Here is a 24929-nt window from a genome sequence, read left to right on the forward strand (position 1 = left end):
GAACAGAGCACCCAGGAGGCATTCCGCTCACAGGCCCAGGGCGCAAGTTAAAGAAGTGGCCATAGGGTCCCCTAGCGGTGTGGCTGCAGTCCTGCCCCCAGGAACCCATTTAATTCCTTTTAATACTTCCGCCCTTTTCCGGACCTCTTGGGCAATGAATTAGATTCGCATCCTAGGAGCACAGGCTTCCCTTTGCCACTTGCCCTAAAGCACTTTCCAGCCCTAGTAAATGTCGCCGCAACGAGGCTTGCCTCTGAGGAGAGGGGAAGGTCCCCGGTTTTGGACCGCAGCGTGGCCCAACCTGGCGGGGCTCAGCGTCCCGGGGAGATGGAGAGAGGCCAGCTCTGGCTGGAGGCGTCAAGCCACTGGGGTCCTCCCTCTGATGGATCTCAGAAGCAGTTGTGGCCGCATCTGAGGGATGTCTGCTAAGGCCCCGACGGCCCCTGCGGGCGTCGCTGGCCGGCGAGCCCCAGGGCTTGGGAACCGGGAAATGATTTCGCCCGGGAGGAGGCTGCCTTGCTGCTTTCAGTTTTCATTGAGGCTCGCTGGTTACTGTTTAACATCCCCACCCACGTTTCAGTTTGTTTAGTAAATCGATCTCACTGTGAGAGTCAGGCCCAGGCCCTGTCGCCATTGAGCAAAGCTAATACTCTCAAGGCATATGGTCCCCCAAAATCTTTGCTAGAGATCCAGGAAAACAAACAAACAACAACAAAATCCCTGGGCTACCTCTCCCAGCGCCCCACCCCACCTCCCGGCTGGCTGCAAACTTCCTGGCCCCCTGGACGGTGCACTGCGGGACACCGCGGTGAGGGCGGGTGGGGACCTGCTGCTGGGATGCGGCTCCAGCCGCGCAGCTGAGTGCGACGCGGGAGCTCCGGAGCCGCTGGCGTGGGTGAGTCTCACGCTCCGCCCGCGCCCGGTGCCCGGGGATGACCCACTCCACACCCGGCCGCTGTCCGGCACCGGGAGTCTCAGTTCCCCCAAGAAAGCAGTTGAGAGGCTGAGCACCTTGATCCCTAGGCCTGATCCTATGGAAAGCAGACCACCCCAGGCCTTCCTTCTGCCCAGGTGGGCTAAAGAAAGGCTGGAGGCTGCTGGGGCTTTGAAGTTCAAGACCTTCGCCTTGCATTGCATTTGTTTGGGTGTTGAGAAAGCTTTGGTGGCTGCCGCTGGTCACGTGATCCCAAGACCTGTTGGTGGTGTTGGGGGAGTTTCCTGGAGGTTTTGGGGGCTCTAGGTCCAAGCTAGGACAGGTGTCTGGATATTAACGGACAATAGAGGTGTGAGGGTTGGTGCTTGGTGCAGAAACATCCCTCTGCCCCATGGCCTTTGGTCAAATTTCCTTCCATATATTCTTTCAGACATTTGGGGATTAGGCACTTTCTGCTGATGCTGTTGGGGGCGACTGTGCAAGTTAATAAAAGTGTCAGTTTCTTTGGGAAGATTTGACCTATTGGATGTTGAGTTAAAGCACATTTGGATTAAGTGACAGTCATTCAGTGTCTAATGGGATAAACCAGTATGTGATAAGATCTTAGAACCAACTATGATGATCCCTACCTGAAGGGAGGTGTTTTTTAAGGGTGTCTGCAAACTGAGCTCATGTACTCTCCAATATGCAAAACAATCGTAGTTTTCATCTGAAGATAAAGGCTGGAGAATACATGTACAGGCGCTCATAACCTTGTGGGATAGTCTGCAAATTGAAAACCTCCCTGATGGCAGCATTTCCTGTTTGGGCTTTAGTTGCTTTATCCGGCTTGTTTTTGTTCACCAGCATGTACTCTTATTCCTCCACCCTGGCTATCAGCATTTGTTCACAATCATCTTCCTGCTCCTCCCTTTGGTCTCACACTTCTGACCCGAGCATTTCCTGCATCTGAAGCTCTTGACCAAGTCAATGTTGGATTCCCCTGCTTGCACTTAGGGCTATGAGATGGGAGGCAAAGGAGCTGCTGATAAACCAGTCATTGACAGCTTTTCAAAGCGGGATGGAAATTGATAGCAATTTGCGTTCTCCTTGCCGGTCCCCTTCCTCTTCGTTTATGACTCTACAAATATGGGAATGTTCTCAGCAAGCTTTAGGAAGGTACAACCCTTAACCAAAACGTCACTGTAAAGATTTCAAGAGACAAGCTACTCTGTGATCATGACTATAAGCTTATGGAATAGCACACATTAATTTTAAAGATTGTTATTTTAAAAATGTGTTCAACATGCAAATAATAACTGTATTTGGAGCATCCCATTATTAAACTTCAAAACTGACAGATTTTCAACAAGAGAGTGGCAGCATCTTGAACACTGGCCTGAATATAGTTTTGCAAACTCAGTAGGCATATTTCCATTAGAGTGCTTCATTACTTTGAAATTCTTTGTTTTTTCTATAAATTCCAGAAATAATGCTAGTTTGTAAAACAACATGCAAATTATAGTATAATATAAAGAGAATATCTATCCTCTTGTGTATGGAACCTTTGTTGACATTGGGTTTGTGTTTCCATAATCTTCATGTGTACAGCTCATGAATGTAAATTGCTTCAAAAACCGAATAATGATTCATTTTATATCAAAGTACCCACTCTAACTATGCCTGAGTCACTGGATATCAGTTTTTAAGATGCTGCCACTTTTTGGTTGAAAATTGCTTGTTAGTTTTGAGATTACCAAATGAGGATTATATAGACCATCCCTGAGTGGGTGAGTTCAGGAGTTTAAAAAACCGGGCTGTGGATGTGGTGGTAGAGCACTTGCCTAGCATGCCCTATGTTCCCAACATCACCATTGTATACCAAGCTCATAAAAGATGCTCCTGTGTTTATTACTATTTACCCAGGGATGGCTGCAGATTCAGGTTCTTGGTATGTGAGAATTTCTATAGACTGGGTGCCATTGATGACCCAGGAATAGTTTGATCTCTGTGGCTATTGATTCCTATGCTTGCCAGGTTCCTAAAAGAGGATTCTCATCCTAGCATCAAAGTCTTTTTGTCTTCCTTGTTATATTCATCTTTTCTTCATTGTTGTTTGTTTGTTTTGAGAAAGGGTCACATTTGTCCTACACTGGTCTGGCCTTGAGATTGCTTTACATACATGGATGACTTTGACCTGACGATCCTTCTGCTTCTATTTCTCCCATTCTGGGATTACAGGTGTGTCCCCTCGTACCTGATTTGGGTGATGATGGAGGTTGAACTCAGGACTTTGTGCATGCTAGGCAAGCACTCTACATAGTGAGTGAGCTATAGTCTCAGCTCTCTTTGGTTTTTTACACACAGGCTAGCCCAGATTCACAGAGATTTTCCTGTGCTGGGATTGCAGCCACCATGCCCTGCTGAATTCTTTAAAATTATGTGAACAATTTTCAAAAGATGGCACTCTCCAAATCTGGCATGGCAAAATTTCTTTGATAATCCTGCACAACAACATCTACTTAAATCCTTAATTTGTATCATTCCTTCAAAGGAATAAACATGGGCCTGAGGAGATAGTTCCACTGGGAAAGTGTTTGCCACGCAAGTGTGAGGATCTGAATTTGCTCCTTAGAACCAATGTTGAAAAACCAGGCATGGTAATGCAAGACTCTTGTTATCTCAACACAGAGAATGCAGAGAAAAAACTGGATCCCTGGCATTTATAGGCCAGCCATCCAGTCCTTATCTACAAGCCCCAGGCTGAGCAGAGACCCTGACTCAAAAACACAAAGTGGATGGTACCCGAGAAACAGCAACTGTGTTTGTCCCCTGACCTCTATTCACATACACTTGTGGATACACAGACTTGTATATGGGAACTCCTGTACATAAGCACACAAAGAAATTAAGTAGCTCCATATTTAAGATGAAGTTACCCCTGTGGGAACAAGAGTCGTTTATACTGTGATGCATGCTTGCAACTGCAGTTACTTCTCTCCTTGTAGAGAACTGTCCTCTCATTTGTCAACTCTGCCATTCATGCACAGGCATGTGTTGTTTACACATCTGAATTACTCTCACAGCTGGACTAGTTAGGGAATCACACACACACACACACACACACACACACACACACACACACACACACACATACACACACTCTTGTTAATACTGAGTTCTTAATATATAGGTCATATTATTCTAAGCAATTTTCATGTATTTCTTTTTCAGATCTTTATACTAATTCTACATAATCAGTGAATATTCTCTTTATTTTATTAACAGTGCCAATGAAGCAGAAAGAAATAGGTTGAGTATGACACTCACAAGGGTCAAAGCTGGGGATTCAGGTATGCCTTGTGGCTGTGAGCCACAAAAGCAACCATGGATGTCCCATGTAGTCATCTAGTTGTTCAAGTCATCTAGTTGTCCTCAAAGGAGGGAGTGAGGGCTGAAACCTTTGTGTCACGGCATGGCAAGTTCTTTTGCTCCTGGTCTGGAAAGTTACTTCTAGGTCACGAAGTATATGTGAGAACTAGCAACAGTCTTGTGCCTGATGTGTCCTGGGCAAAGCTCCACGCTGACATATTTGGGTACTGATGTAAGGAACTCAACATGCTCTTGCCCATTCACTTCAAGTACACCTTGAAGAGCAGCTCTGCCCATACTTCCCAGTCTGCATTTTAAGACACTCTGGTGAACTGTGTTCGTTACCTGGTAGAATCAGCTGATGACAAGGAGTGCCACCTTGTTCTGCCTACCCTTCATTCGATCATGGTGGTTTTCAGTAAAATGCATAAGTAGTTAAAGATGTATTATGAATGCACTCAAAGTGCAGCACAAAAATGATTTGTAATATTTCTTTGTTGTTTTTGTTTTTTGTTTTTTGAGACAGGGTTTCTCTGTTGTACCCCTGGCTGTCCTGGAACTCAAACTGTAAACCAGGGAGGCCTTGCACTCAGAGATCCGCCTGCCTCTGCCTTTCAAGTGCTGGGATTAAAGGTGTTCGCCACTGCTTCAATTTGAAGTGCTTTTTTAAAAAAAGATTTATTTATTATTATATATATATATATATTATTTTTATTATATATATTTATATGTGTGACTTAGGGAGGTTATTATGTGGTAGCCAGAAAAGGGTGTCAGACTCCCTGGAGCTCCAGTTACAGGACTTGTGAGCTCACTGATATTGGTTGTGGGGAACCAATCCCCCATCTTCTGCAGGAGCTGTGTGCTCTTTTAGCTGCTCAGCCATCTCTTCAGCCCCGATTTATATGAAATCATTGAGTGTTACTTGTTTTTATTTGCTCTTACTTCAGAGATTGTTCTATGTATACAAGCAAACAAGGAGCATATGACTTTCACAATCTCTGGGCCCCTAGAAACCTGGTCAAGCCCTCTGACCAGCTGGGATCTCCCATGATGCCTGCATAGACCGTCCCTGACGTCACAGAACCAATGGCTTTCAAGTGTGAAGGAAATTTACCCAAGTGTAGCTCATTAGCTTAGAACATGTGTTTGGGCTATGGCATGACCTGTGTGCAAATCTCAGTTGTGTAGATTGCCAGTCACTCCATGTAGGTGTGCATCAGTTTAAAAGAGCTGTGATCTGAGAACCACATTCTCTTACTCTCAAATTATGTGTGAGTTCTTACATTATTTTTATGAGACACTTTATTTGTTGAGGAGCCAGACTTAGATATAACAGCAGGAAAGGTGGCACAAATCTAAGTAGTGTTTCTCCATCTGCTCTAATTGTGCTGGCTGAGATCATCTGGACCTGGTTATTTAATTCTTGCAAGCACTTGACAACTTCTGTGTCTACACACTATACTGTACTTTGCCCTTCCTTCCTTCCTTCCTTCCTTCCTTCCTTCCTTCCTTCCTTCCTTCCTTCCTTCCTTCCTTCCTTCTTTCTTTCCTTCCTTCCTTCCTTCCTTTCTTCCTCTCTTTCTTTCTTCTTCTTTTTCTCCTTCTCCTCCTTCTTCTTCTTTTGTCTGAAGTTTGTGGAATCTGTGATTTAAAAATACTATACTTCCTGGGCTGGAGAGATGGCTCCATTTTTAAGAGCTCTGTCTGCTCGTCCAGAGGACCTAGGTTCAATTCCCAGAACCCACATGGCAGCTGACAAGTGTAACTCCAGCCCCAGGGGACTCAACACTCTCATGCAGACGTACATGCAGGCAAAACTCCAATGGACATAGAATAGAAATAATTAAGTCATAAATATTTAAAGAAATATTATACTTTCTTATTTTAGCTATCATGGTTATGGCTTGCAAATGAAGCTGATTCATATTAATTTAGAAATATAAGAAGCTATAGGGATAGAACCAAGTTCATAGAAGGCAAATAGAAAGAATAGGCACCTAGAAAGCAAACAGAATTCAGTATCCCCACCCTTAAACATAAATAATCTACTGGGAAGGCAAACACATACAGTAGTTAGGATGGAATACAAGGTGTAATTGCCTTAATGCTGAAAAAACGGAAGTGCAAAACATGCATTTAGCTTGGATCACTCAGAGAGATTTCACGGAAGAATTAATTCTGTTCTGATTAGAACTTGTTGGGGAGAAGCAGAAAGGTGCTGGATGCAGGCAGATTTCCCCTGGAGGGGGAGATGAAGTGGGGAGGTGCCCAGGACCACGGGGTGGCTATAGTGAGCGTGGGTGACATCGGTTGCAACTAGTTGTTGAAGGGAAACCATCAAACTATTTCAGTAGATTGGATTATGACTAGTTTTTAGATTCACGGCATTTTGGAGTATGGATAAAAGAAGGAATGTGTGTGTGTGTGTGTGTGTGAGAGAGAGAGAGAGAGAGAGAGAGAGAGAGAGAGAGAGAGAGAGAGAGACAGACAGACAGAGAGAGACAGAGACAGAGAAAGAGACAGAGACAGAAGAGTTAGAAGCTTCAGCCAGATGTAAGATGGTGTATTGGTGGTTAAGAAATGAGGATGGTGCCAGGATAGGCTCCAAAAGCTACATAGAGAAACCTTGTCTCAAGAAAGAGAGAGAGAGAGAGAGAGAGAGAGAGAGAGAGAGAGAGAGAGAGAGAGAGAGAGAGAGAGAGAAGAGAATAGGAGAGGCCCAAGCCCACTGGAACCACATTCTCTAAGCTTGTGGAGAATTCTGTTTGCTTTCTTGGTCCCCAGTCTTTCTACATATCTTCTATGCTGTGGGCCTGCTTCAGGTGCAATGGAACCTTTCATTTGATGGTGTCATCACCAATTTGTAGTTTTTCAACTCTTGTTTTCCTGCATGGGTTCATGTTAAAATCTGACCTGTTCAGCAAAGCTGAAGTTTATTCTTCTGTCTTTCAGGAAGTTCAAGAAAGGTGTTTACAAAGAACGCTGTTCCTTATTTTCGGTTAATTTTCAGCTAAGTAATTTTTTTTTTATTTCCGACAAGAATTTTTATAACTGGCAAGGACTCTCTTTTCGGAAGCTCAGCAGCCCTCCCAGTTCTAAGGTAACAGAGCGTTGTGCAGGAAGGACATTTCCCCTGCTAGAAACCATGTGTTCATTTCCTATGTGCTCCCTGAAACGGCTGTCCTTCCAGCTTCAGACCCCTCCTATCAGGACTTATAACCACCACAAGAGCGACTCTGTTTGGTATCAGTCAGTCAAGGTGGAATGGTTTGTTTAGTTCCCCAAACGTACTTTACTAAATATGTGCCATCAGATGTGACGTTTCCACCACTCGGGACACTCTTCTAACAGTTGCCACTGTTTTCACCCGACTCCATCCGTCCGAGCCAATTTCCACTTAGGTTTTGAGTCTTCACTTACACGCCACTTTAAAAATGTTTCCCAGTGTTTTGCCCCCGCATGTCATTTTAATTGCATCTTGTTCTTTCTCTGGCCTGTTAATTTTTAACTTCATAAAGCATGGTGGTTACATGTTGGATGAGCATCAGTTGAATATTAGGTCTCTGATGGTAGGGACTGTCATTAGAAATGCCTAACTTTTGGGATGGGTGTTTATTTGAGACTCCAGGAGCGTGAATTTACTGACCGAATGTGTAACTGTACGGAGAAGTGAAGTGACATGATGATCACAGAATTGAGACATGTATCGAGAGCCTTATTTAAAGCACTGCCTTCCACGTTGTGGAGTAACCATGGCTATCTTCTAGGTTTCTCATGTCTGGGGAGAATACATGTAAGAGAATTACTATTCACTGAGATGAACATAAGTATTGAGTACTGGAAAAATATATAGACAACCTGGTGAGAGGCCCATTAACTTTTCTTGAAAGAACTTACAAAGAAATGATGTGTGAATTATATATCGTTGTATTCACTAAAATCCCTTTGTAAAAATACATTTCTATGAATTATGACATATGTACACAACCTTGTAACCATTCCCACAAGGAAGATAACACACATTTCTGTCCCTTACCCTTCAGATCCATTCCCTGTGCCCCTGGGCAGTCAGCATCCCCTGCTACTCCCAGGCAACCTTATCTGAGCTCAGTCCACAGTGTTGCCTATTTCAGAAGACCATGAAAAGGGAATCACACAGTATGTAGACCTCTGTGCTTGCTTGCTTGAATTTAGTACAATTACTGTGAGATCCATTCGTGTTGTTATATCTGGCAGTGTTCTTCCTTTGGAGGAACAAAATCCCAGATTTATGAGGTATAATTGCCATGTAATAAAGTGTATATATTCGAAGCACATAGTTGGAAAAATCTTGTCAGTTATATATACACATCTGAAACTGTCACTACCATAAAGATAGTACATCTAACACACTGGATGTTCTTTCATGCTATTTCTTATGTAAACCCTTGCTCCTGTTCCTCTCCTGGTCGATCTACTTTCCATCCCTAAAATTAGTTTGCCTGGTCTAGGATCTTGCCCCCATGTGATCCTACAGTACCATCTGTACCTTGTTTCTTCCATTTACTTCAGTAAGTTAAGTTCACTATTTTTATTACAGGTGTTAGTAGTTCAGTTTTAAAGTTTTTACCGAAGAGCATGACATCTTGTGGAAATCTCACAAATTGTTTGTTTACTCAATTGCTGATGAACTTTGGCTCCTTTCCAGTCTTTGGTATTGGAGACTACACTTTGGCTACTTCAAATAAAACCACTATGAACATTCTTGTACAAAGACCTTGTGTGCACATATGCCTTTGTCTGTCTCATAAAATTATCCCGGAGTAGAATGTGGTTCTTATAGAACAAATTGTTCACTGGGTTCCAGAGTGAGTGTACTATTTTATGTTCCAATGCTCATCATTGGACACTTACAGATTCTTCACATCCTTACCAAGCATGGGTATGGATGGCCCTGATTTTAGATATTCTAAAATCATGGTGTGATATCAAATGCAATCTTAATTTTTATTTCTCTTCTGACTAATGAGCCTGAGAATCTGGTTGTGATCTGGTAGAGAATATGAATTTTCTCTGACAGACCTGTTCTTCAAATTTTATTTTTTTAAATTGAGTTGTCTCATTTTTAAGTTGTAATATGTTTGTCTATCTATCTATCCATCTTTCATCTATCTACCTATCATCTGTCTATCATTATCTATCATCTATTTATTATCTAACTATCATCTATCATTTAACTATCATTTATCTCTTTATCTTACAGATATGCCATTTGATAGAGCTTTTGAAAATGTTTTTTCTTTACATGAATTAATTCCGATAAAAATGTAGGATTTAACCTAAAGAAAAAGAGAGCTGAGAATATCACCATCACAAGTGTGAATTATACATACAAGTGAGAAAAAAATAAAACCTGTTTTATGAAGCTACAAGACGCAGTAAAGTGGGAAGTAGTAGTAGGTGGCATGTTTAAAAATATAAGAAGACTGAATATCAGGACCTTTGCACACCATCCTATAGAGTCTAGACTATTTTAGTGAGCAGTGATACAGAAAAAAATCAATACAACAGTATTGATGGCAGTAATTGAGCTTGAAACTTTACAGAAGTCTTTCACATGCACAGTCAATATTAAACAGGTTTTTGATCCAGTGTTCTCTCTCTGTCTCTCTCTCTGTCTCTTTGTCTTCTCTCTCTCTCTCTCTCTCTCTCTCTCTCTCTCTCTCTCTCTCTCTGTAAACATTTAAGAACATGTGAGGAAGAGTAATCTGGCTTGTACTGTCCATGCTCAGAAGGCACACTGCTGTATTTGGAAAATGACAATTCATAGTTATCATAGAATGGTTAGAAAAAAATTCCCCAATCCCAGAGGTATTCTAGATGCTGTGAAGTTTTTTGTTGTTGTTCTTTTTAACTAACTATCGAGGAACAAAGTGGAATCAAATCTGTTTGTTAATTGGTGAAGAGGAGAAAAGAGACAGCATGGCCACATCTTTTGTTTTTAGAACATTATTTGGTTTTGCATCTCACACACAGGTTGAAGAGCTCACTTTTTCAAACAGGCTTTGGTTCAATGTATTTTGCTGACACACTTCTGCTCGGGTCCCTGACTTTGTCCATACTGGGCCACTGCACAGCTTGTACCTCAGGAGGCTGACTTCACAGGCACAAGAAAGTCCAGGCAGTTTGGAAACCAACCTCTCTCCTCCCTTCTCTCCCTCCCCCATTCCCTCCTCCTGTCTCCCTCTGCCCTTCCCTCTTCTTTCTCTCCCTCCCTCTGCTGATTTCTTCCTTGCACTTGGAGGTTTTTTAAACCTCATTTTCTACTTATTTTTTTTATTCATGTTTTTAAATTTCATAGATCCTTTTCAAGGTAAAAATAACAAGGAATTTATAATCCAGAATAAATGAAGTAATCATTCTCAAGTGTAGGACTTACACATATCAAAATACCTTATCTAGCCTGGAGAGATGTCCCAATGGTTAAGAGCACTGTCTGCTCTTCCATAGGACCTGGGTTCAATTCCCAGCACCCACATGGCAGTTCACAGGTATCTGTAATTCCACATTCAAGAGATCACATACCTTCTTCTGGCCTCTCGGGGTACCAGGCATACAAGTGGTGCCCAGACATCCATATAGACAAAATATCCCTACTCATAAAGTAAAATCAAAGTTATTTTTTTACCAAGAATATAAAAATGGATTATAAATTGATTATGTGCTGTGTGTCCATATATGTTACCATATGCTATTTATTTTTCACATCTTTTGTGAAATCATGTAGTATACCCATTCACATTACTTAGACATTTTGGGACCATGTAGACACTGGAATCAAGTAGACTTGACTTAGCCTGTCTGTCTCTGTGCATATCAGCTAACTTAACTGAGCCTCACTTTGCCCAGTGCAGTGTGGTGAGACTTACTGGGCACTTAGAGCACCTAGTATGTCTGGCTCTGAGCAAACACTCTCAACAAATATTGAGACTGTTTGTTATCTCGACTTCTTATAGTAAGTTAATATTCCCATGTATATATCCCCATTTCCATTGATTTGATAGACAAACACACTAATGTAATTATCAACTACTGTGGCTAATTATTTTCTGTGTGTCATGCAGTAAAATCTGCACATATGTGCTCTCATGTAATCTTTATGGAATAAATGGTTACTATCTCCATTTTATAAACGAGGAAACTGAGTCAGAGATAGATAGGTTCAGTTGCCTTTTGAGACCTCATAGCCAGTATCAGGATTAAACATGAGTCAAGGCCCTTCAGCTCCAGGGCTCATGAAGTTCATCTAATGATTTTAAAACCTAAGGTGTTCTGAAACTGATTAATTTCCTCTCATTTTTGTAATGTCTTTCAAAGCTAAGACTGAAATAAGATAATTTTATTTTCTTGCTCTTTGTATCCTATCACTATTTATCTGAAATATGAATGGTTTTACTGTTCTCATTTGAATATACATTAATTTTCTGTCTCTCTCTTTAAACATTTTTGTTTGCTTGCTTATGTTTGTTTGTTTGTTTGTTGAGATAGGGTCTTGCTATCCTGTAACTCATAGCAATCCACAATTCTCCTGCCTCAGCCTACAAAGTGCTGGGATTTATGGCAGTATCATCTACGCCTGGCTTTGGAATTTCATTTACAAACAAAATTATGGCAGACTGACTTCTGCTGCATGTTAACATAGACTGCAAAACATCAGTTTTAAGCTTTTAGTAAAAAACGAACTAATTATACCAAGAATAAAAGTCATACTGGTTTTATGTTTGATGAAATAAAATCTGATGCTTATGGTATTAAAACTTATCTATTAATAGTTTTACACAATGAGTTGAAACATTTTGAATATTCATTTAATTATAAATGTGTACACACTATGATCACCTCCTCGGGGATCACGATGATTAGTTTAAATTTTCTTTGATTAGTAACTACTTAATCAAGAAACTTCTTAGGAAACAATTTAAGAAGTCTATGTATATTGAAAGCTGATTTATTTTCTTCATTTGTGTATTCAACACCTTTCCAGAAAAAGAATTAAGCTACCTGAAAGTATTGTCATCATGGGGACACTGAGTGAGAAAGGTGAATGTCTGTATGTTCACTGAACACACAAGAGTCATAGAGTCACTTTTTATTACCGAGTGGTGGATGACATAAACTCATCTCTTTACTGTCCTGGAATCTGGAAGTTCCTGGTCAATGCAACAGTAGGTTTAATTTGTGCTTTTTTTTTCTGAGACTTCCCTCCCTCCTTCCCTCCTGGCCTTGAACATGTCTGCCTTTACTCTGTGTCTTCACAAGGTTGCCTCTGGGCCTGTGTGTCTGTGTCCCAATCTTCTTTTATAAAGACAACAGGACCCACCCAAACTACCTCCTTTTAACTTAATTACCTTGTTACAGGTCCTATCTCCAAGTACAGTCATTGTCTAAGGAAAGGGTGTAACAGACTTTCTTTTGGGCCACCAAACAGCTCCCAAATCATGTCACAGACTGATTAGTTATGAAGATTCAGCCTTATTCTTTGTCCTGCGAGCTCTTATAATTTAAATTAACCTGTTTCTGTTCATCTCTGCTTTGCCTGGGGGCGCTTTACCTTCCTTTCTTTCTGTATGTCCTTCTCCATCTCTGGCTTACTGACTTCTGCCTGGCTGGCTTCAGACATCTCCTCCTCTTTCTCCCCAATTCTCCTCTCTTTCTGTTCTCTCCTTTAGATCTTAGATTCCTTCTCCTCTTTATTCTCTCTGGCCATCAGCCCTGCCTCTCCCTCTACTGCCTAGCAGATGGCCATTCAGCTTTTTATTAGATTAGGCAGGCAAGGTGAAACAGCAACACATCTTTACAATAGTTAAACAAAAGGAGAATAAACAAATGTAACGCATCTTTGCCTAGTTAAACAAAGGCAGCACAGACAAAAGCAACACATTTGCATAGTTAAACAAATACAACACACACAAACATAATACACCTTTACATAGGTACAGCAATGTTCCCCAACAAAGTGGCTTCCTCATATGAATGCTGCCTACTCCCACCCTCAGATGACAAAGGACAGAAGAAACTTTGCCCATAACTTCAGGATAGCCCCAACGTGAGCTAGTCTCAGTACAGCTTCAGATATTTTAACACTTCTCAGGCTATATGCACATATTTGTTTTAGACTATAAATTAAATAAACCTAATCTAAATACTTAAATCCTAAACCAGTTATATAGACCTCTAGAAGGAAGACTTTCCAGTGTTTTCATCCCCTCCCAGATCCACGTGTCCCTCACCTCTGCTGACTGTACCCTCCTTTTTGAATAGAACCTCTTGCTAGGTCTAAAGGCAAAGCTGATATAGCTTGAGGGTGACACAGAATCGGGGTCATTATTTAAGGTATAAAACAAAGAGTCTCCAGGGAGCAACCCAATGATATCTGCTAGATTTACCTAATATTTCTACTGACAGCTACTTCTGTCTAATAACTCTTTCTCATATTGGCTTGGGTGTTAAGGGTGCAGTGTTTCATCAAGGGGGGCTGAAGAAAATGCTGTAGTAGGTGTGTTTGTGTCACTGACCGGAAAGGGAACTGAGTGCCAATGGAGGGCTGACGGGATGCTTTTATTCTGGAGAAGCAGATTAAATGCGTCTTTCTTTCAGGCTCCGGATCCTTAGATAGGCCTTTCACTTTCTCTTTAATCTAAAGGGATGTGGTTAAGTAAAAAGTGCTGAATTAAGGTAAGCAAAAAATTCCAGGCTGCTAAACTGTACCCCTGTGAAGCTAATGAGAATTTATGTAGACCCATACAAGACCATCATCTATGGTGAGAGAAGAGCCAAGATCTTCCACCAGTTGCAGGAGAGAGCTCCCTTCTTGGTATGTCTAGTGCTCTGATTAAGAGAGATACACAAAGTTTTAAAGATACAGAGGACGCTGTCTGTGCTTAAAGATGGGGTGAAACAGATTGTTTCAGTGTTTTTTAAAGAGAATTCTGACAGGTCAGATGGCACGGAAACTTGCTAACTCTCTTTGTCCAACACTTTAATGTTGGTAAAAGTAAAGGTAACTGCAAATCATGGGTGTTTGGAGCCGAGTGGTCACTTTCATGAGTGTGTTTGAAAGATGGATGATCAGTTGGGTGTGTATGTCTTTAGGTATCCTGCAAGACATACTTAGGAACAGCAGTTAATGTGTTTAGAGCTAACTGTCAAGTCTTGATCTATTGCTTTTACATTTCTCTTAACTGAAGGTTTTCTTTTTTAACCTTAGAACTGAATTCAGAGCAGTGTACTTGTAGGCAAATGGAAACCATTGAGCTAACCACCACAACTCTACTTTTTTTTTTCATTTTTTATTAACATTTTTCCTTTATTTTACATACTGACCACAGTTTCCCCTCCCTCCTCTCCTCCGCTTCCCCTCCCCCACTCCCATCTACCCCCATCACCATCCACCCACTCCTCCTCCACCTCCATTCAGAAAGGAGCAGGCCTCCCATGGACTTGAACAAAGCATGGCACAAGTTGAGGTAGGAGCTCGCTCCTCCCCCATATAAAGGCTGGGCAGTGTAATCCAGCATGGGGAACAGTTCCCAAAAGCCAGGTAAGTGCCAGGGACAGGTCCTCATCTCACTGTTAGGATCCTTACAAACAGACCAAGCTATATAAATGTCACACACAGGCAGAGGGCCTAGGTCAGTCCCATGCAAGCTCCCTAACTGTTTGTCCAGAGTCATCCACGTGCTCCCACGAGCTCAGGTCAGCTGTCTCTGTGGATTCCCCTGTCATGACCTTGACCCACTCTGGCTTATACACTCTCTCCTCCCTTTCGTCAGGAGGACTCCCAGAGCTTGGCCCAGTGCTTGGCTGTGGATCTATGCATCTGCTTCCATCAGTTACTGGATAAAGGTTCTGTGATGGCAATTAAGGTAGTCACCAATCTTTATTACAGCAGATAACCAATTCAGGCATCCTCTCCACTACTGCTAGGGGTCTTACCTGGGGTTATCTTTGTGGATTTCTGGGAGTTTCTCTTAGCACCAGGTTTCTCCCTAGCCATCCATCCTGCCCCCAAACTGCTTCTTGCACCCAAACTCAGGGCTGAAATCAACAAAATAGAAACTAAAAGAACAGTACAAAGAATCAATGAAACAAAGAGTTGGTTCTTTAAGACAACTTTACTTTGAAAGAAAAGACCTTCCTTACACACACACACACACACACACACACACACACACACACACACACACACACGCTCGCGCATGCCCACAGAGGCCAGATATAAAGCATGGGATCTCTTGGAGCTGAAGTTAAAGGTAGTTGCATACTGCCAGATAGATACATGTGCTGGGAAACAAATTCTGTCCTCTATAAGAACAATGCATGCTCTTAACCACTGATCCTTTTCTCATGCTCTGAAATGAAGAAGTTTTAAAACTGAATTATATTAAATATTTTAGACACTCCAGTATTTTATTCATGTTGGCATATCCCACCGAATGTCCAGCTTTCTAAGAAATGCTACTGGGCTCCTGTCCAGAGAGATTAGTTTGCCTAGTATACTATGTTTTGTAGTTTTTTTTTTTTATTTTCCTTTATCTGTGGTATGTCTTTGTATAAATATATAAGAAATAATTTACCAAACCACTATTGATGATCACTTACGTTGTTAAAAATAAAGCTGTCCTGAACATATTTTTTTTTCACTGGACTAGGCTCATTTTATTATTATGTTCCCAAGAGTAGAATTTCTAGGTCCTACTGAGATACATATATTCGGCCAACAGAAATTTGTTAATATTTATGAACAATTTGAAATATGAATATAAATATTTCTATTTTGTGAGTTTATTATGCCATTATTCAAAGGGGGAGAAAGTTATTTAGGAAGGTGATGTCAAAGTTGAATTTAGAAATTCAAACAATTTTAAATATGAATGTAAATATTTCTGTTTTATGAATTGGTAAAACATGCTACCATTCAAAAGGGAAGGAGATTAAAGAATTAAGGAATTAGAAACAGAGTTGAGGCTAAACATTGAAAGAATATACCCTTCCTGCTTTGGTCATTGAGTTCTGCAGGGATTTACTCTACACTCTAACTTTGTAATATTTCTACATTTCTAACATAAACCTACTTCTGAAGTGCTGGATTTTTATGATCACAATCCACATTTTGGCTGTTGATGCCTTTCACCCCCATTTCTCATGCATTTCTTTATGACACTGTTTCTGACTGAAATCAGGTTCTTGCCTGGCTCCTTCCTTTCCCTTCCCATCCTAACAGGCTGTACCATTTCTCACTTAGTAAATACTGAGCACACATGACTCACCGACAAACAGGCATTTTTGCTAAGGAAGGAAGTGAGAATATACCCTGCCAAGATGGTTACCATGCAATTCATGCAAATATTCACGTAAGCACACCTATGATAATCCAGTGCGTGATTTTTTTTTAAATTCACTTATAATGAACACTAAGTTTTAAGGAATTTAAGCTGTTCCTGTAAGTTCATCATTAAGATCATCTCAGTATAATTTTCTTTACATTAATCTGACACTTTTTTTTTATATCCTGTCCTGTGCTTCTGAACCAGGAAGTGAGCTCAAAAAAATTCCTTTAACAGGCTGTCATGCATAGTCATTAAGGAGCTTTTATTTGTCAAGGTGTGCCAACAATAAATATTTTCTTGCTGGGACACCTACGTTAAGGTGTGAAACTTAATAATATTCTGGTAAGGCAGAAGGGATAATGTTTCCATTATTGCAGCTCTTACTTAGTGGAGGATGTACGATAGTTTAGTGAAGAGTAGATAGGAGGAGAATGATGCTGTGTTCTGGGGAATTCCCCGACTGACGGAACTCCCTTAGTGTTTGGTGTCGTCCTTGAGGGTGTTAAAGTTAAGACAGCATCATAATGCCATTTCAAGGGATAATGGGAGAGAGAAATAGGGTGATTAGCTCTTAATGTGAAACAATAATCAGATTAAACATCTATTTTAAAACATTCTTTAAAATTCTTTTTTATGTGCTTGAGCAGTTAGCCTTCATGTATCTCTGTGTGTCATGTGTGTGTGTGTGTGTGTGTGTGTGTGTGTGTGTGTGTATCTGGTGCCCTTGGGGGGGTCAGAAGAGGGGGCTGGATCTTCTAGTCACAGACAGTTGTGAGCTGCCATGTGGGTGCTAGGAATGGAGCCCGACTTAAATCAGCCAGTGCACTTAACTACTGAGTCGTCTCTCCAGCCCCAAGTGATTACGTTTTTGAAAAAAAAAAAAAGAAAAGTTTGGTAGTTAATGTTCAAAGATACTGCCACAGCATTAGAAGTTAGAAAAAAACAAATATTCGTTTTATAACAGTTTAATCAGCAATTTACAACATGCCATACATTGGTTATTTACAGATATTATTATTATTATTATTATTATTATTATTGCTATTACTATTTTGAGCCTTTGATCTGTCTAGTTGTATTTAACCTCAGTACCAGAGATTAGGAAACCCTTGACCTCAGATGCTGGCCAGATACTCTACTTCTAAACTACACCCCAGCTCCCTCCAGGGTGTTTTTGTTTAAAATCTATCCAAATAATTTTTCGTTTCTGATAATTATTGGGTGAGTTTTGGTGTTGAGGATCTAGCATGCATCTGTACTCTAGTCAACTGTTGAAATAAAGGTCCACAAAACTGACTGTGTTTTGTACTCAGTATAGCTCCTGGCACACAGTGGGTTACTTGGTAAGCGGTTGTTGAGTGAATACATATTTTAATGAAATAAGTTGACACTTTAAAGTGTAAGATTTTTGACATAGGTAATGGTAGGGTGTATTAAGAAAAATGAAAAATAAGGAAATATAGTATTTCTATGAATGTAAACATGCCTCTCCATAGCACATACAATAGCTCTACTTTACTAATTTAACTTATCTGTGTGAGCTTGTACCTTTTAAGTGAGCAGTTATTTTGCAGTGTTTGTACTCTAGGTAAGGTTTTGAATATGAATGTGAGGGGACGTGTTCAGTGTATCAGAGGGCATGATTGTTTATTTATTTGTTTATTTGTTTATTTATTGTTTTTTCAAGACAGAGTTTCTCTGTGTAGCTTTGGTGCCTTTCCTGGAACTCACTCTGTAGCTGAGGCTGGCCTTGAACTCACAGAGATCTGTCTGCCTCTGCCTCTTGAGTGCTGAGTTTAAAGGCATGCGCCACTGCCACCTGGCTGACATGATTGTTTATAACAACAAATTGGCAAACTACAGCAATGTCCAACAGTGGTTGGATGAGAAAAATATTTATTATGGACATGCAATGGAGTAAAGCCTTGAATCAAGGAGAAATGAATTGGGAGCATACCCATCAACATGGCTGAATTACAGAAACAACATCAGGTGAAAGGAATGACGCACAGAAAGATATATTATTGAGTGAGTATGATGGGTGTGACCCCTTTCGTATCATTTAAAAAGCCAGAAAAGAGAGGTACTTTGCTTATGTAATTAAAACATATTAAGCTCTTTACGTTCTATTTATGTAGTTATTGTGTATGTGCACACGTGTATGTGTGTATGTGTGTGTGTGTGTGTGTGTGTGTGTGTGTGTGTATTGTTTGCACACAAATGGAGCCAGAAGACAGCTTTCTCTCCTTCTACCACGTGTATCCTTGTGGAGGAACTCTGGTCTTATAGGCAAGTTCCTTTACCTGGTGACTAATCTTGTCAGTCCATGATTTATGGTTTCTAAAGGGAAGAGCAGCTACAGGCCTGTAATGATGGTTCAGTGGATGAAAGTTTTTGTCATTTGTCATAGAAGCCTGGTGTCCTGAGTTTGTGCTTCCGAATCCGCATAACAGTCCAAGGTGATGACTAAAATAACAAACTTGTGCTATATAGCAAGTGAAGGCCTCTACCACCACAAAATGGCTCCCACACAATTATAATAAATAAAGAAACAATAAGGGACTGGAGAGATAGCCCAGAAGAGTGCTTGCTGCTCTTTCAGAGAACCAGAGCTAAGTTTCATGAACCCCAGTCAGGCAGCTCAATAAACAGCTCCAGGGAACGTTCACCCTCCTCTGGCCACTGCAGATACCTGTACACACACACACACACACACACACACACACACACACACACACACACACACTTAAAAATAAAGCGTAAGAATTAAAAATAAAGAGCAAGAATAATTCTAGCTAACTAATACACTGAAGACAGAAGTTCAAATCAATAAGAAGATATAATTTTATAACATTATCCACATTTCAGAATAAACTAGGCAATTTCAGGAAATTTTACAATATCCTTTTAATGAGATAAGTATGGCAGCCACTCTAATATTGATCAGCAAATATCCAAGTAAGTGTATAGATACAGATGATCTTATAAATTTTGAAAGCATAATTAGTATACAACCATACTTCCTGACCATCTCATTTAAAACAATTCATTTATAAAAGAAAGATCTCCTATTTTGGAAAAGAAAATAAAAGCATTCACTGAAGCAACTAATGTCTTGTAAAGAAATCAAAACAAAAATTAAAAATACTTAGAAGCACATAATTATGAAAATGCTACACACCAAGACTTTGGAATATAACTGACATAAAAAGGAAGGGAAGGGGTGGAGAAACGTTCAGCAGCTAAGAGTACTTACTGCGCTTGCAGAGGATTTCAGTCACCCACAGGGTGGCTCATAACCTGCAAATCCAGTTCCAGGAAATCCACCTTGTCTGACCTCTGGAGGTTCCTGCATGTGTCTAGTATAGATACAAACACTCAGGCAACATATATACACATAAAATATGATAAATAAATACTTTAAGGAAATTGAAGGGAAGTTTAACTACAATATGATTACAGTAAATAAGAAAATGTGTGAACAGAGATAAAATTAAACATCCAGCCAAAGTTGTCTAAGAAATAGAACACAAACTAAATTCAGATAGAAGAATAAAAAGCATAATTATAAGAAATTAATGAACAAGGAATAATTATAACATAATCACGAAGAACAAACAATGAAAGAAAACTTAGAAATTTAAATCTCCCAACCAAATGAATAATGTCAACATTACACACACACACACACACACACACACACACACACATACACACACACACTCACATAGAGGATTAAAGATGGGTAGAACTATGAAGAGGTAGAGATTGCAATGATAAAACAAGTACAACATGGGTTTCTTTATAGTTATAAACTAAAAATGTAATTATATCCACAAAATGTAGCTTATCAAACACCAGCTGGACTTGGTGGTACATATGCTGATCTAGCCCTCAGGGGTGTAGCACAAGGATCCTAAGACTGGGTCACCTTGGGTTACAGAGTGAAATCCTGTCTCAAAAGTCACATAACAAAATTTCTAAAAACACCAAAACCAAAAAGAAAAACTATCATAGGTATATTTAAAACATTTTCCCCATAAAAGCAAAATGAAATTTTAAATTCTTTTTTGGTATAATAAGTAGTTAATACTTATTTTAACTTGTAAAATGGTCTACTAACATAGTGATATAAACTACAAGGTACCTCAGATCAATCAACAGGAAAATGAATTTTTTAAATGAGGAAAAATATAAAATTACATTGAAAAATTCTAGAAGTCAAACAAGCAATAAGCTGGTAGCCCTATGACCCCTGGGAAGGCATTGTTAAAAGGATGCTTTTATTCGATGGGTTTATGGCCGTAAATGCCTATCAAGTCTCCCAAAGAAGGATGCTGAAAACAACTGGTTCATTTAGCAGCATCTACTAGGTCAAATGCATGAGGACTTAACTCCTGAGCAAACAGGAAGAAAAGGCTTCTGGGCAAGTACCAAGGTGTGCTTTAAACTCACTGTACTCATTACAGTGGGCTTGGTGTTGAAACAGAGAGCAAGCTGCTGAGTCTGTAAGCCCAGAGCTTGGGAGGCTGAGGCAGGAGGCTCATCTGACATACAAAGACAGCCTGGTCTACACAGTGAGTTTCAGACCAGCCTGGGCCAGAGTGAGGATCTGTTCCAAAGAAGAAAGACAGACAAAAGATTGCTGGGGCAGAATACATAACATAAACCTGTTCTCCAAAGCAGTCTTGAAAGATAGATGGGGAGACCCGTTCCCTGGACAAGGGTGTTGGGGAAACTGATAGTTAACAGAGAAAAGATAAACAAACCTGACCTGACCTCGAATTTATCGTTCATTTTGGGAGCAGAGATTGAGAGCAAACCCAGGCTTTCAAACATGCCAGTCAAATGCTGACTACACTGAGTCTCATTCCCCAGCTCAATATGAGAGTCAATGCAAATTGAATTTATAAATTAATAAAATAAGCGAAAGAGCACAGAAGAAAAATATCTTTCTGATTTCTCCATGAAAGGATTTCTTATTAAGAAGAAGTACCACCACCAAGAAATAGATTGACATTTCATTAAAATGAAGTATTTTCTTCATGGAAAGTCACCATAAAAAGAGTAAATGACAATCCCAAGGCTGGAAAGAAGCATGCACACTGTCAGTGACCAACAGACTTCAAGTTGCTTTGAGTCACCAAGCAAAACAGTCAACAAAGAGAAAGTTATAACAACTATTTCATAGAAGTCAAATTAACTAAAACCACTTGTAAGAATCTGGCCTAATCTGTAATAAGCAGAAGATCGACTTAGGCTGCAATAAATATTGAGTGGTATTATTGTACTTAAGCCTTTAGTATGGGAATTCTCAGAGGAATTCACCCAATAGAATACCTGTGCAATGATAAGACATATCAAGTAGTTTGGCTCACATGGTCAGAGGCTGGATAGTCCCACAGTGGCCTGGGAGTCAGAGAGGCAGTAACATCTCAGTCCCAGAAGTTGGAAGGCTCAGAATAAGAGGGGCAGGTGATGCCGCTCCGGTCCAAGGCTGAAGGCTGGAGACCCGAGAGCTGTTGCTGTGTCTGTATTCAGGATCTGCAGGATCTGGACTGTGGTGCTTCTGGAAAACCGCAGCAACAAAGTATGTCTTTACTAAGAGCTGACCTTGCATGTTCTTTTCCACCTGGATCATTCTGTTCAGTTGAGAGCGGGTCTTCCTCGGGGTTTGTGTATCCTCTGTCAACATGTCTTTGTGAGGTTTGTTAGTTGACAGGCATCATACATAATAATGTCCATAGTGAACCATGCACACTTAAATGGTCGATACCTGTTCTCTCAATGATCTTTCTTCCTTCTCCCCTCCCTATCCTTCTTCTTTCACCAGAACCCTGACTCCAGCATCTCAAACCATTCATTCATTCGCTTAGCCTTATATTAACATTTAACTTGCATCCAAATCACTTCTAAATAATGTTGCATTGTTTACACGTGCAGTAATTCTTTATCTGCTCATGTGTTGATGGTTAACTAGGTTAGTTCTTATCCTGCCTCTTGTGAATAGCTCTTCAGTAGTAAGCGTGGGATGTAGGTGTCTCTTTTGTACACTGATTTTACTGCTCTTAACTGCATTCTTTGAATTGGGACAAGCTGGGTCAGTGATGCATCTCCTTTTCAGAGCTGTAGGGAAACACAGTGGCTGTAAAACTTTGCGTTCCTATCAGCAGTGTGTAAGAAGTCTGATGACTGTGTCCTGCATCCTCCCCAGCACAGGTTTTGTTATGTCTTGTTTTGTTTTCTTGGTAATTTGTTTCCTGTTTTCTTGTTGGCTGTTGGTCCTGCCCTTGGCTTCATCAGATTGTTCTAATAGGTGTACTATGTTTTCAAAAATAAAAATGGCATTAAAAGAATTACAATGGAAATAACACTGCCTCTTGTAACATCTCCATTCTATAAGCATCTCATTTGCTTAATTAATTAATTTCCCTGGAAATGGTTTGCCATGGAGAGCAGCCATAAGCATATTCTTTTCTCTTTTTCTTTCTTTCCTAGATAGGAGTTTTTCTGGCATGCTTTCCTCACTTTGGTTTTTCCTCAAATCTTTTGTAGCTCCTAGAATCATGCCACGCCAGGTTCCCAGACACTGTCACTACCCCTCCTAGGGTTTACGCTCCGTGCTCTCTGTGTGTGCACATAGCATAATGCATTCAGCCTGTATTCCAGGCTCAGATGCTTATGAAGTTTCTTTCTTCAGCAAGTCTTTCTTGGTGGAAGATTGCAATGCCTACAAATGCTTCTTCTGGAGCTCTGCTCTGGAACATCTGCTTGTCTCACAGCTGTGCATCAGAAAACACTCCCTAGACCTGCTAAACTCCCAGCTACTGATAGAACAGCACAATTGATTATAGTTATGGTTATTAGTGTCTGTCATTGATAAAGTCAAAAAAGATCACTTGCCTGGTATTAGCATTTTGTACAGTTTTCACACTTATCCAAAAGAATTGCCAGGTTTGAGGTGCTTTGCATTCACTATGTTATTAGCTGCATTTGTTTGGCAAACCCATCCTCTTATTTCCATGGTGCATTTCAGTGTGATGTCATTGAAAACTTGCATGTGAACTAATGTCTTTGCTCAGGATGCTGGCTTCAAATTTGCTGACCCTCCTTCTCAGTCTCCCAGAACTCGGGGTTTACATGCATGCACCACCATGCCATGTTTGATGTTCCATTTTTTAAAAATGTTGTTGTTTGATTTTTGAGATAGGATCTTAATGTGTATCCCTGGCTGTTCTGGAACTTGCTAAGTAGGACAGGTTGACCTCAAATTCACAGAGATCTTCCTGTCTCTGCCCCTCAAGTGCTGGGATTAAAAGTCTGTGCTACCTATTGGGGGTGTGGCCTTGTTGGAGTAGGTGTGGCCTTGCTGGAGGAAGTGCATCACTGTGGGGGCGGGCTTTGAGGTCTGAGAAGCTCAAGCTAGTTCTCTCCCTGCTGCCTGTGGCACAAGACATGGAACTCCCAGCTCCTTCGCCAGCACCATGTCTACATGCATGCAGCCGTGCTTCCTGACATGATGATAAAGGACTAAAGCTCTGAACTAGCCAGCCCAATTAAACATTTGCCTTTATAAGAGTTGCCATGGTCATGGTATCTCTTCACAGCAATAAAACTCTAAGACACCAACCTACCTAATGTTCCCGTAAGTGTATTTGGAAAGTGACTTAATTTATGACTTTCTTTTTTCTGTTTCTATCAAAAGATCATCAAACTGTTGCCATTTTGGAACATGGAATTTGGGGAAACTCAAATCTGTGTTCCCTGCCATGACCAGTTATTTTTTGGGGTTCAGGATAAACTCTTATCTCCTTTGAGTTGAGAGCTGTGCTTTTGTAACTACAGTGTACATTATTTTAAGACAACAGTCCACTCCAGAAATTGCTGTTTTAAAATAAAATCTTCTTCTTCTTTTTTTGTAAGTCTGTGCCACTATGCCTTGTGTCTTAGGGTTTCTATGGCTGCAATGAAACATCACAACCAAAAATCAAGTTGGGGAGGGGAGGGTTTCACTTCCACATTACTGCTCACTATCAAAGGAAGTCAGGAAAGGAACTCAAACAGGGTAGGAATCTAGAGACAGGAACTGGTACAGAGGCTGTGGAGGGATGCTGCTTACTCCTTGTGGTTTGTTCAGCCTGCGTTGTTTTTTTTGTTTTTTTTTTTGTTTTTTTTTTTCTTAATAGAAGCTAGGACCACCAGCCCAAGGATGGCACCACCCACAATACGCTGCCCTCCCCATCAATCACTAATTAAGAAAATACCCTACAGGC

General features: G+C 40.5%; 1 protein-coding gene across 1 annotated transcript in view; it reads left to right on the top strand.

Moving 5' to 3' along the window:
* The first annotated feature begins 600 nt into the window (after positions 1 to 600).
* The window catches only part of Hnf4g (hepatocyte nuclear factor 4 gamma), a 136978-nt gene continuing 112649 nt past the window's right edge, over positions 601 to 24929 (top strand). Inside the window, exon 1 of the mRNA XM_037202338.1 lies at positions 601 to 895. The gene's annotated coding sequence lies outside the window, so the exon portion shown is untranslated. The remainder of the gene's footprint in view (positions 896 to 24929) is intronic.

Source organism: Peromyscus leucopus, chromosome 2, assembly GCF_004664715.2.
Source record: "Peromyscus leucopus breed LL Stock chromosome 2, UCI_PerLeu_2.1, whole genome shotgun sequence".
In the NCBI taxonomy this organism is placed as follows: domain Eukaryota; kingdom Metazoa; phylum Chordata; class Mammalia; order Rodentia; family Cricetidae; genus Peromyscus; species Peromyscus leucopus.